This window comes from Heptranchias perlo, chromosome 2 (assembly GCF_035084215.1).
Source record: "Heptranchias perlo isolate sHepPer1 chromosome 2, sHepPer1.hap1, whole genome shotgun sequence".
In the NCBI taxonomy this organism is placed as follows: Eukaryota; Metazoa; Chordata; class Chondrichthyes; order Hexanchiformes; family Hexanchidae; genus Heptranchias; species Heptranchias perlo.
Window position 1 is genome coordinate 25,619,368 of NC_090326.1, and position 13,799 is coordinate 25,633,166.

Below are 13,799 nucleotides of genomic sequence, written 5' to 3' on the forward strand. Positions count from 1 at the left end.
AGATATTGGGTTACATATTTTATCAGGAAAGTTAAAGGCCTAATCCTGTTACCTAATTTTCTGTCTTTCAAGAACTTCTATCAACCCCTCCTGGACTTTGGCCTCTTGAGCATATGAAAGGACATTTTATTTAGTCTGATGTCAGTTCCTAATAATACTAAGGTGGTTAATTCACAAGGGCTGCAAAATTCAGTGCGAGGCTGGTCTGACCTAGAAAATATGGATTTAACTCTCTTGAATGAATGAATACTTTCTTTTAGGCTATTAACATATCTGTAATTATATTCCAAATTGACAAAAATCATTCTCTTCGATTGGATTTTCCATGAAAGGAATGGATCTTTTAGTTACTCCCTCTTCTCCCTCTCATCCAGGAGAGCCTGCAAAGTGTCTGGCTCCATTCATGAAAAATTGATTCTCGGATCTTTTAGAATGAAATATCTTTCAACATCTAGATGCTCCTGACAGGTTGAGTCCATTATCGCAGAATAACAGTTAACTTGGGCTCATTTCCTCTTGGGACCTTTTAACAGGTAAATCTGTTCTTGAGATTTGAAATGTGAAGAGTTGCCCACAATCGTGAGTACAATCTCCTGCCTTTGAGAGAATCTTCCACTGTAAAGACACATGATGGCAGGTGGAAGAGACTTATTTTGTGATTGAGGACAATCAATTTACAGTCAAAAATTGAGATATTCTGACAGTATTTATTTACAAGTTGTTCTCATCCTTAAACCTTGCTCCAACAACGTTGATTTAGTGGATACTCCTGCTTTTCATCCTCCTGTTATTTAAATCCTGCTGCTCAGATTTGTGAAAAGAACCTGGAACCTTAAATGTTTTGAGCAGGTTTCAACATTGTTGTGGGATCTTTAATCTTGTTTACCATATATTTAAATATGCTTCTTTTGAGCACCTGTAGAATAAGTTGTCAGGAAGACTACTGAAGCAGAAGGATTTAAGAGACAATTGGATGTGTTCCTGGTAAGAGAGATGCTGGGTGGGGTTGAGATCTATCAAATAAGTATGGCCTTATTGTACCTTGTTCGTGTTCTTGTGTTCTTACATTCCTTGTGCTTAACATGGTTAAACTCCCAGGTTTGGTTCTGCCTTGTTGTCAGCAAGCTTCTTTTGTAAAAGATTCACCTTATTTTGTTTAGTAGTTAAATTTAGAACTCACAATTTTGCCTTCATCTTTAAGAGGTTACAAGAAGGAAATTGTTTCATCTACCAAATCCCATGGTAATCCAATGCAGATACCTTTAGAGTTCTGGCATACTATAGTAAACATTTGCATACATGTTATCTGGTTTTATTTTGGTTGGCAATATAATTTTAGTCAACCTTATTGCTGAACGATATGCTGAGAGGAGGTTGTGAAAGTTTATAGTTTTGTAATGAATTTTAAATCTGAGATCGATAGATTTTTACTAGCCAAGAGTATTGAGGCTATGGAGCCAAGGCGGGTGGATGGAGTTAGGATACAGATCAGCCATGATCTGTATTGAATGGAGGAACATGCTCGGGGGGCTGAACGGCCTACTCCTATTCCTATATTTTAATAGCTAACATAAAGTAAAAGTTCATTTCAGTTGACCTCTGATATCCTTTCAAGTTCAGTTGTAAAGTGGCCACCTAGAGTAATAATAGCTCCTTTTAGTAATAATCACTGTTGCCTGCACTTATTTCTAAAGAAGGTACTCTTTCTGCTGTTTTGGACAATAAGGCAGACCTTAACACTCCGTCACCATAATTTGGCATTACTCTGGTATCTTAATGTAAGGGGAGGCTAAATGAGTGAAGAAGAATTGCCTGTTGTGCAATGAAATCATGCTGATAACTGTTGTACTGGGAGGAGGTGACACTTGTTTATACAGTGAGATGTATTGAGAACATCACCCTACTTACAGCACAGTGAGGTGGCAATTATTAACAGCTTCAGAGATCCGGAAAGAATAACGTGCAGTGATATCATGGAGCCACATCCCATCTACCGTAGAGTGAGAGGAGCATCATCACATCTGGTACCTACAGTAGGAGTCCAGTTATTGGACCAGAGGAGACGCGACGCGCTCACATCACGCAGTGGGGCCGGCACCTTCACCATTGATTTCCCCCAGCTCTTCCGAGCGGCATCGGGGAGGATGGGTTGGTCTCGGCATACCGGCCGCCGGGGCATTTAAGTCAAAAGGGCGAGAAATGGCGTTACGTGTTTGAGTGAAGTGGGGAGAGTACCCGGGGGCTGAGAGGAGGGTTTCTTTTCAATGCGCTGTGCGGCGAATTGGATGTGAACTCAAACCCCGCCCTGGTGGGTGGATGGATGGATGGGTTGGGTGGGTGGGTGAGGAGATGGTGTGTGGAGACCAGCAAGTATCCCGGAGCGGCTGCCCAGGTACGAAGCAAACTGCTGCTTAGCAGCCTATGCATGTCTTAACCCACGATGCTTTCACCCCCTCCCTGTGCAAATGCAAAGTCAACGCACAGAAAAGATTTCCAAAGCCTGAGCTGAACTGGGAGCCGAGCTGGTTGGATTTGCGGTTTGGGCTGAAGGGCCAAGTCAGCACATTTGTCTTGGCGGAATAAAATATAATCAGAGACCCCTCGAGGGGTGGAAACGAATGGCTCTTGTTTAGCCCATTCTGATATGCAGGGTGTCTCTTTTTTTCCCCCCCTCCCTGTTGTCTTTTCCTGTAAGCTTTAGAGGTTAGATCGTCCACTGACTTCTAGGAGGAGAAAATCTCACGTTGCATTTAAGGAGGGGACCTGTTGTTAGGGCGGCATTGCCCTTTTTTGTAGGTGCCCGATAGACAATTGTTTCTCATTCGGGACCTCAGCTTCAGTCCTGAAAAAAAAGAGGACCAGGAGCGGCTTCGATGCATTGCAGTGTCGAGTCATATTAGTTAAGTTACTCAACTAGAACTAACAAGCGAAAGAGCAATTCAAACGTAAGGTAAGTACGAACAACTGAACATAATTTTAAAACCAAGGATAAGGGTTAACAAAACCACCCTGTTTGTAGTGAATTGGACAAAAACCTGCAATGGGATATTTTGACTTTTTTGATGGGGATTCTGTCGCGAGATGGGGCTACAGTCAAGTCATTTCGATAGTTAAACATAAAGGGGCATAATGAGGAAACAACACTGTTGACCAATGACCAAATTGGAATAAGATGATTTAAAAAAACATATGTTAAAGACACACCAGGAGGCAGCAGGAAATTGTAAATAATAATAATGAAAAAAGAAAAGACAAGTGCAGAAAAAAAATAAAATACTGGAAATACACAGCAAGTCATCGGTATCTGAAAGACAGGTCAATATTTTCGGTGTGAGCTTTCATCCGTGAGCAGTGTACAATTTTACATATGGTTGGAAATGGTGGGGGGGGACCCAATTTGAGCTTATTGTATTAAAATAGAGCCAGCTAAAGCTAGGAGAAGACTGAAGTGCTTTAGCCCATAAGTTTCATGCACCTGAAAAGTGTTGCAATTATTGTTATTTCAATCTGGCTCTTGCAGTTTGCTGAGGATTATTGGTCATAGAAACTATTTAAACAGACTAATATTGAAGTAAAATTACCGAGGTATTATTGCCAAAGGTGTTTACTAGCACAGTGTAAGGTGGGGCACTTGTTATGAATATCCTATTGCTTGTATTGGGAGCTTGTTTGTTTGATGAGAAAAACACAAGGAACGTATCTATTTGTCAAAGGTAATGAAGAATTACTTGATTTTGATTGCCGACTGTTTTGCTTTTCCCTCATTTTATGTACTATTTTATATTCCTTCCCCCCCCCCCCAATTGCTTCCCTTTACTCCACCACTCCCCCCGCAGTAGTGAATCACGCACTTCCACAGACATTACGCTGATTGAATCGTAGAATGTTACTGGACAGAAGGAGGCCATTCGGCCCATCGTGTCTGTGCCGGCCGAAAAAGAGCTATCCAACTTAATCCCACTTTCCAGCACGTGGCCCGTAGCCCTGTAGGTTACGGCACTTCAAGTGCACATCCAAGTACTTTTTAAATGAGTTGAGGGTTTCTGCCTCTACCACCCTTTCAGGCAGTGAGTTCCAGCCCCACCACCCTCTGGGTGAAAAAATGTTTCCTCAACTCCCGTCTAATCCTTCTTCCAATTACTTTAAATCTATGCCCCCTGGTCACTGACCCCTCTACTAAGGGAAATAAGCTCTCCCTATCCACTCTATCTAGTCCCGTCATAATTTTATACACCTCAATTAAATCTCCCCTCAGCCTCCTTTAATCCAAAGAAAACAACCTTAGCCTATCCAATCTTTTCTCATAGCTAAAATTCTCCAGTCCTGGCAACATCCTCGTAAATCTCCTCTGTACCCTCTCTAATGCAATCACATCTTTCCTGTAATGTGGTGACCAGAACTGTACGCAATAGTCAAGCTGTGGCCTAACTAGTGTTTTATACAGTTCTAGCAAAACCTCTTATATTCTGTGCCTTGGCTAATGAAGGAAAGTATCCTGTATACCTTCTTAACCACCTTATCTACCTGTCCTGCTTACCTTCAGGGATCTGTGGACATGCACTCCAAGGTCCCTTTGTTCCTCTACACCTCTCAGTATTCTCCCATTTATTGTGTATTCCTTTGCCTTGTTTTCCCTCCCCAAATGCATTACCTCACACTTCTCCGGATTGAATCCCATTTGCCACTTTTCTGCCCATCTGACTACCCCATTGATATCTTCCTGCAGTCTACAGTTTTCCTCCTCACTATCAACCACGCGGCCAATTTTTGTTTCATCTGCAAACTTCTTGATCATGCCCCCTACATTCAAGTCCAAATCATTAATATATACCACAAAAAGCAAGGGACCTACTACTGAGCCCCATAGGATCCCACTAGAAACAGCCTTCCAGTTACAAAAATACCCGTCGACCATTACCCTTTGCTTCCTGCCACTTGGAATTTTGGATCCAACTTGCCACTTTCCCTTGGATCTCATGGGCTTTTACTATTTTGACCAGTCTGCCATGTGGGACCTTGTCAAAAGCCTTATCGAAGTGATCATTGTTTATCTGGGGGAAGAGGGAGCTATAATCATTAACCATAATCCAATCCTCATCTTATATCCTCACACATTCACTTAACAGCAAGAGTCACTGGAGGGCGATCATGAGCACCAACCCTCACTGATTTCTCCCCCTGCCCATCCATCCACCATGAACTTCTGATTCAAAGGCAAGAGTGCTATCACTGAGCCAAGCTGACTTTGACTGTAACCACTGTCTTCTGGATAGTCTGGAATGCTTATGAAGAGGTTAAACCATAGAGTTAGCAAGTTGTGGGATGATACAACCTTACTGGTGAGCACTGTTGGAAATGATTAACAAAAGCAGGCTTCAAGGTGCTTATGAAAAGTGCATTTACATTTTTTTTGCCAATTTACTTACTTCATCCTTTCCTGAAACCATTGACTATTGCTGGGGTATTGTTAAACAAGCAAAGGTTTCCTACTGGTAACTAACTCAACTGCTCACTTTTCACATGTGAAGCAACAAAGTGAGTATTGGGGGGGAATTTTACCATGGGGAGCATCATAGCCAAGTCAGGTCCTATCCTCCTCCAACGTCTATACATGTCACAGGATAATGATTAGGAGTGAGACCATATTTTTGGACCAATTGGAGACTTTCCTTAAACATCGGGACCTTCTTCCTGGTAAGATTGCCTGTCTTGCATCCACCCAATCCTGGCTGTCTTTCCTCTGATGTATTTGGGGAAGGGAGGAGAACCTAGTGGTACAAGAGCATATGTTACAACTCCCCTTGACTCTCAAATTCCCTGATAGTCCCATGATGTACTGGTTTTATTTATTTTTGTTATCTCTCCCCTCAGCATGCTTTCTGAACCAGAACCTACTTCCTGTGGCCCTGGCAGGATGAATTTTTTTTTTAGCTAATTGTACCTCCTGTAGTGAAATAATCAGTAGGACCTTTCTGCTTCTCTTGCAACTAAAATGCAAATTTGTTTATCACACTTGGCACAGCTCCACTGCCCCCATTCCCAGGGAATAGAAAAACCTCATGACTTTGTTTTGAGGCGTTCTCACTCAGACTTCTCTTTTCTGGATTACCCCTGTGCATTCCCCATCTCCGGTCAAGAGCACAGCCCAGTAACCTGCTCCACCTCTGCCAGCACTCTGGAACCTGCCAGTTTATTGTCTGTCTTCCTTTAGACTCATTGTTGGTTCAAACCCACCCCATTGCTGAATTTGAAAATTCTGAGCAGGGGGTCTCATGGCTTGGAATCTGTGTTCTACCAATCCATAGCACAGCACAATGTGGCTTCAATCTACAATGCTGCCCTTAAGGAGTGTCTTTTGAATACTGATACCAGAGTCAAGCCATGTGAGAAACATTAGTTCATTATAACCTATATCATCATTGTATGGCCATCCATTCCCATCAGTATGTAAAGAAATAGCATTGCTATGGCCTGCCTGAAGAATAATTCTCATGTTTTGTGGTCTTGGTAATATGTTGGTGTAGGTGATAAAGGGATGTTGCTGGTAGTCTGGATTGTGTTTTTTTTTAATGTACTGGTTGTGCGTGCAGGAAGTTGCATTTTCATCAATGTATTGTCACCACCTTCTTGGCAATTTTGTGCTGTTCATATGAGGGACACCAGACCTGGGGAATGAAGCACTTTCCACTTCAGGCATCCAATATTGGTATCGAGCATTCTCCAATCAGGTACAACATGGCTAGATGAAGAGTAAAGTGGCTTCCTCTTTGCCCAACTCTGAAGAGCACATTTTTCCATTTCCCTCAGCTGCCATCCAGTAATATCTCTGAGAGACATTGCTGATCAGTGCTGAGTTTAGGTCGGTTCTGTGGTGCAGATTAATGCCCATTAGGAACTGGTTTGAAATTGCCCAATTTCATATAGGGCCTTTACAGCTAGCCTTTTATTTTTAATTTATGTGCAGCTGTTCTATTTAGACAGATTTGAAGGACAGAATTTAATAATATGTTTGCATGATGTGCTGTCGTCAGATGGAGAAGCAGTGCTGTACTTTCTTGTGGAGATACCCTGTGACAGAGAAGCTGCACTGGCATTGGCTGGATAGTCTGAAAGATTGCTACTTGAGAAAGGCTGCGTTCTGGGGCACAGGCCTTTACACAGGATAAAATGCCATCCACATACTGCCTTTCTACATTTCCAGCTGCATTATGAACACAATCTTCAGCAAAGTGCTGGTATCGTACCTACATATAAATGACTTAATAAGCGAGGTTGATCTTATTGACGTGTGCGTTGCATCGCTGGGCTGATGACTCTCGTATTCTCTATTCCAGTGTTTCCAAAATTGCCACTGACGGGAGAAAAAGGAAAGTAGAATAAAGAATCACAGATACTTGTCACTGTGTTCGGAGCTTGACTTCTTGAAAAATGACCCACTTCCCGTTTTCCCTCAGTGTTGTGTTGCTGTGCACCATTACAGGTATGTTACTGGTTTGTTTTCTTGCCTTGGTTGTCCATCTGTAAAGTTGTGTCTTCATTGCTATATTGCCACTTGCAATTTTGTTCTTAAAACAAAAAGTTTTAGGTTTATTTTTGTTGAAGATTTATGCCTTGGTTATACTGAACCAATTGATGCAGTATTCAGTGTGTTTCTAAGAGCAGCTGCAGATACACTGCCTGATTCTGCTGTTCCTGAGTCTGACAAAGCAGAGCTCCATGTGAATGTATTCAAAATGCCTGCACAGGGTACTAGAAACATAGAAACATAGAAAATAGGAGCAGGAGTAGGCCATTCGGCCCTTCGAGCCTGCTCCACCTTTCAATATGACCATGGCTGATCCTCTATCTCAATACCATATTCCTGCTCTCTCCCCAAACCCCTTGATGCATTGTGTGTCCAAAAATCTGTTTAGCTCCTTAAATATATTCAGTGACTTGGCCTCCACAGCCTTCTGTGGTAGAGGATTCCACAGGTTCTCCACCCTCTGAGTGAAGAAATTTCTCCTCATCTCAGTCCTAAAATGTCCTACCCCGTATCCTGAGACTGTGACCCCTTGTTCTGGATCCCCCTGTCAGGGGAAACGTCCTCCCTGCATCCAGTCTGTCTAGCCCTGTCAGAATTTTATATGTTTCAATGAGATCCCCTCTCATTCTTCTAAACTCGAGTGAATACAGGCCGAGTCGACCCAATCTCTCCTCATACGACAGTCCTGCCATCTCAGGAATCAGTCTGGTGAACCTTCGCTGCACTCCCTCCATGGCAAGTATATCCTTTCTTGGGTAAGGAGACTAAAACTGCACACAATACTCCAGGTATGGTCTCACCAAGGCCCTGTATAACTGCTGTAAGACATCCTTGCTCCTGTACTCAAATCCTCTTGCACTGCTCCCTTACCTCTGATTGCTGACTTGTTTTTTAACTTCATCTGTTCTTCTGTCAACTTTCTCCCCCTTTCTAGATTCATAGAATGATGCAGCATAGAAGGAGACCATTCGGCCCATTGTGCCTGTGCCAGCTTTTTGTAAGAGCTATCCAATTAGTCCTACTCCCCTGCTCTTTCCCCATGGCCCTGCAAGTTTTTCCTTTTCAAGTATTTATCCAATTCCCTTTTGTAAGTTACTATTGAATCTGCTTCCACCAGCCTTTTCAGGCAGTGTTAGTTGTGGCTGCATGGGTAGCACTCTCTCCTCTGAGTCAGAACCTTCTGGGTTCAAGTCTCACTCCAGAGACTTGAGCACATAATCCAAACTGACACTCCAGTGCAGTACTGAGGGAGTGCTGCACAGATGGGTGTAAAAAAATCACATGGCACTATTTGAAGAAGAGTAGGGGAGTATTCCCCGGTGTCCTGGCCAATATTTATCTCTCAATCAACATCACTAGAACAGATCATTTGGTCATTATCACATTGCTGTTTGTGGTACCTTGCTGTGCGCAAATTGGCGACGGCATTTCTTACATTACCTTTTGAAGTGACCACAATTTAAAGGTACTTCATTGGTTGTAAAGTGCTTTCAGATATCCTGAGTTCATGAAAGGCGCTATATAAATGCAAGTCCTTCTTTCTTTTAGTGCATTCCAGATCATCATAACTCTCTGTGCTAAAAAAAATTCTCATCATTTCCCCTCTGGTTCTTTTGCTTAATTATCTTAAATCTGTATCCTCTGGTTACCGACTCTCCTGCCCCCACTCCTGAAGACACTGACTCCACACTGGGGTACAGATCTGTGGGTGCTGGTTACTCTCTAGTGCTTTGGGCACTGGTCACCTTCTGACATCGTGATCAAGTGGCCACCCATCATGTGTGAACCTCAACAGTGAGTGTCGGCAGGGTGTTTGACCATTATAGCTGAGCCCAAACTCGTCTTCATCTAACGTCCACGTGCATGCACCCAAAGTAGGGGTCATGGGAGACAACATGGGGAAACCGTGGCTGCTATTCCCTCTTCGTAATCCATAGGTGCGGAGGCCAATTGTAGCATAACTAATGTTGCTTTGGCAATGAGATCAACTAACTTGGCACTGAAGGGGTAATTGAACCTGGGACCTTCCGGGTTTGAAGGGCACAGCTGCTTACTGGATGAGCTCACTAAATCAATGGGTAAGTTGCTCTTTTCTATCATTAAAAAAAAGACTTGCATTTATATAGTGCCTTTCACGACCTCAGTACGTCCCAAAGCGCTTTACAACCAATGAAGTATTTTTGAAGTGTAGACACTGTTGTAATGTAGGAAACACGACAGCCAATTTGTGCACAGCACAAACTGCAATGAGATAATGATCAGATATTCTGTTTTAGGCATTGGTTGAGGGATAAATATTGGCCAGGACACCAGGAAAACTCCCCTGCTCTTCTTTGAATAGTGCCATGGGATCTTTTACCTCCACCTTAGAAGGTAGATGGGGCGTCTGTTTAACATCTTATCCAAAAGACGGCACCTCTGACAGTGCAGCACTCCCTCAGTATGACACTGGAGTGTCAGCCTAGATTATATGCTCAAGTCTGCAGGCTTGAATCCACAAACTTCTGACAACTGAGCCACAGCTGACACCTAGAAATTTAAATGCAGTAGTGCCTTAGTTCTTTTTAAGTGTTAAGTTTAACTTCAGCTCCATATTGGCTGTAAGGCACAGTGCTAGAGGTGCAAGACCAGCCCTTGCAAGTTGGTCTTACTACTGATGCCAAACTGCTTTGTGGTGTATGTGTTGAAAGGTCAGAGAGAAAAACCAGGAAATTATAGACCTGTTAGTCTAACATATGTTGTGGGGAAGTTATTGGAATCTATAAGGGGAGAATTACTGAGCTGATTAGAGGGTAGGTGATGTCTAACGAACATAATTGAATTTTTGAGGAAATAATTAAAGTAGTAGACAGGGAAATGTCTATGTATGTAGTCTATATGGGCTTGCAGAAGACATTCGATAAGATTCAACATAAGAGACTGTTAGCTATAATTAAAGCTCATGGAATTGAAGGCAAATTATTGACCTGGTTAGGAGATTGGTTAGATGCTAGAAGACAGAGAGTAAGGATAATAGATATGTACTCAAATTAGAGGGAAGTGACTAGTGGTGTCCCACAAGGATCTGTGCTGAGGCCTCGACTATTCACTATATTTATTAATGACTTAGATAACACAATAGAGAGCCATATATCCAAGTTTGCCAATGTCACAAAGATTGGTGGCATAGTAAATGCTGCAGACTGGAGTGTAAAATCACTAAGAGACATTAATAGATTAAGTGAGTGGGCAAAATTCTGGCAGATGGATTTCAACGCAGGTAAATGTGAGGTCATCCATTTTGGACCAAAAAGGATAGATCCGAGTATTTTTTAAATGGTGAAAAGCTAGGAATAGTGGAAGTTCAAAGAGATTTGGGGTCCACGTACACAGATCACTAAAATGTAATGGTCATCTACAAAAAATAATCAAAAAGGCTAATGCAATGATAGCTTTTATAACTAGAGGGCTAGAAAAAAAGGAGAGTAAGTTTTGCTACATCTATACAAAGCTCTGGTTAGACCATGTCTGGAGTACTGTGTACAGTTCTGGGCACCGCACCTTAGAAAGGATATATTGGCCTTGGAAGGAGTGCAGCGCAGATTCACCAGAATGTTACCAGGGCTCCAAGGGTTAGATTATGAAGAGATATTACATAAACTAGGCTTGTATTCCCTGGAATATAGAAGGTTAAGGAGTAATTTGATTGAGGATTTTTAGGATTTTGAAAGGAATTGATAGGGTAGATAAAGAGAAACTTTTCCACTGGTGGGGGATTCTAGACAAGGGGTCATGTCCTTAAAATCAGAGTCAGGCCATTCAGGGGAGAAGTTAGGAAACACTTCTTCACACAAAGGGTGGTAGAAGTGTGGAACACTCTTGCACAAAAAGCAGTAGATGCTAACTCAATTAATAATTTTAAATCTGAGATTGATAAGATTTTTGCTAACCAAGGGTATTGGGGATATGGAGCCAAGGTGGGTGGATGGAGTTAGGATCAGCCATGATCTCATTGAATGGCAGAACAGGCTCGAGAGGCTAAATGGCCTACTCCTGTTCCTATGAATCATTGTGGTGTGACCATACTGATGCCAGACAAGTAGTATAACTGGGATGTCAGTTATTTATTCTTGTGATCCAGTTTGCAGCCACGTCCAATTACGTGTATGAGGTACATTTAGTGTAAGCTGTTGGAGGATCTGGATGCTGGCATTTAAATATTGATGGCCCAGATTTTGCTGAAAAAATAACAGTGTGAGGAATGACACACGCAATGCGCAAATTGATCAGCAACTTACAGCGAGGAAGAGATGCCAAGAATTGCGAATCGCCACAGGTTGCTGGCCAACTTGCGCTGCTCCACTTTGAGCTTCACGGAAACGGCATCTCGCCTTAACCTCCCCGTGAGTTTCATGAAGTTGTTTCATTTGCACATTCATTGCCCATTAAACTTGCCACAGAAAGTTAAGTCTAGTAATTAATAGCATAAGTACCCTTTCAACGACATGATAATTGTCAATGACTGCCAATCAACCTTTGCCCAGAAAGTGAACGATTACAAATGTGGAGTTTCATTCCTTCAGGTTGTGAATTGTTGTTGGAATTTTAAAAATGTCAAATTTTAATTTCTTCTTCTTACTTTTCCTTTCTGTTTTTTCTCTCTCACCCAATCTTTCTATCCCTCTCTTTATTTCTCTTTCTGTACCTGATTTGACATTGAATTCACCCACTCGAATTCACCCTCCTTCTCAGTCCTTCCTCTGTTTATTTCTCAATCCTTTAATCTCATTGATTAAGGAGATATGGGAGGGAGGGGGCCGGTTGCTGCCGCTGGAAATACAGGGAAGGTGGAGGTCAGGACCTCATATGAATTTTTTTTTCTAAGTTTCCTGGCCGGCGGCTGGCTGTTGGGCAGGAAGGTGTAGCTGGGGGGCATAAGGGAGGGAGTGGGAAGGAGATCGACTGGGGCAGGGGGTGGGGGGAGGGAAGGAAGGAAAGGGGATTGGCGGGGTGGGGGGGGGGAAGAGATTGTGAGGGGAAGAAATCGCTGGAGGGTGGACAAGGTCGCCCGGGGTGGGGGGGTGAGATCGCATGGGGGGGAAGAGAGGAAGAGGTGGCGGGAGGGGGGAAGGGGAAGAGATCGCTGTGGGGTGGAGATCGCTGCGGGGGAGAGGGGAAAGATCATGGGGGTAGGGGAGATGAGATTGCATGGGGGGGAGGGGGATGAGATCACGGTGGGGGAGAGGGGAAGAGATCGCACGGGGGGGGAAAAGAGGAAGAGATGGCGGCGGGGGGGAAAGGGAAGAGATCGCACGGGGTGGGGGAACAGAGGAAGATATGGGGATAAGGGGAAAAGATCGGGGGAAGCGGATTGTGGGGAGGAGGAGAGATCGCGGCAGGTTAGCTTGAGGGGCCGGGAAAACAGTTCTGCTCCTCCTGACCCACAAGCAGTGCTGGAAAAGCACTTACCTGCTGGATCTGGCAGTTCTAGCCTCCCTTCAACTACCCAGTTTCCTGTGCCCTGGGAAACCCGGCTCACAGCCTTAAATCCAAAAGGCTGCTAAAATCTGAGGCATGCAGCCTCATTAACACACATAAATAACTGAACCGCCTCTTGAGAGCAGGTTACTCGCCTGCACCCCCCCCGTTAAAACTGGCAGTGGGCGGGTTGGAGTCGGGTTTCAAATTTTTGAAACTTTAACCTAACCCCCTGCCACTGTCCTGCCCATCGTGGAGGGTTAACACTCCCCCCGCAATGTTTGTCGTGTTGTTCACCAAGGTCCCAGATGTCCTGTTTCCCTCACTGCGCCGTTATCAGTTCAAACTTCCAGCAACTTTGTGGGCAAAAAATTTTAAAACCTAAACATGCACCAACAAGTCTAAATAACTGGGCACGTTGTGAGATGCCCCACTCCAACAAAATCTGGACCAACGTGTATTTGAACTGTCTAGTACCTTTTATGTATGTCCACAATGATATCACTGAAGCTGCTTGAATGTGAATGGAAAACCTAAAAAATATCTTTTTTTTAGTATCTTGACAATAAAATAAATGGTTTTTCCTTACTTCACATCTCTGGGATTAGTTTTCTGTGAAATATTATGAGCTAATTTTATACCTGCTGTATGGCCATGTCCCACTACCACAACTAATCCTACTACCAAAAGTAATTTCTTGGGGGAACACTTCCCTTTTTTTGACCTTGCTGACTTTTTTTTTGTAGAAATTGATGTTCAGTCCCAGGTATTGCCTGTTGATAGGTGACTGATTCCATTCAAAGGCAGCTTCTCTTTC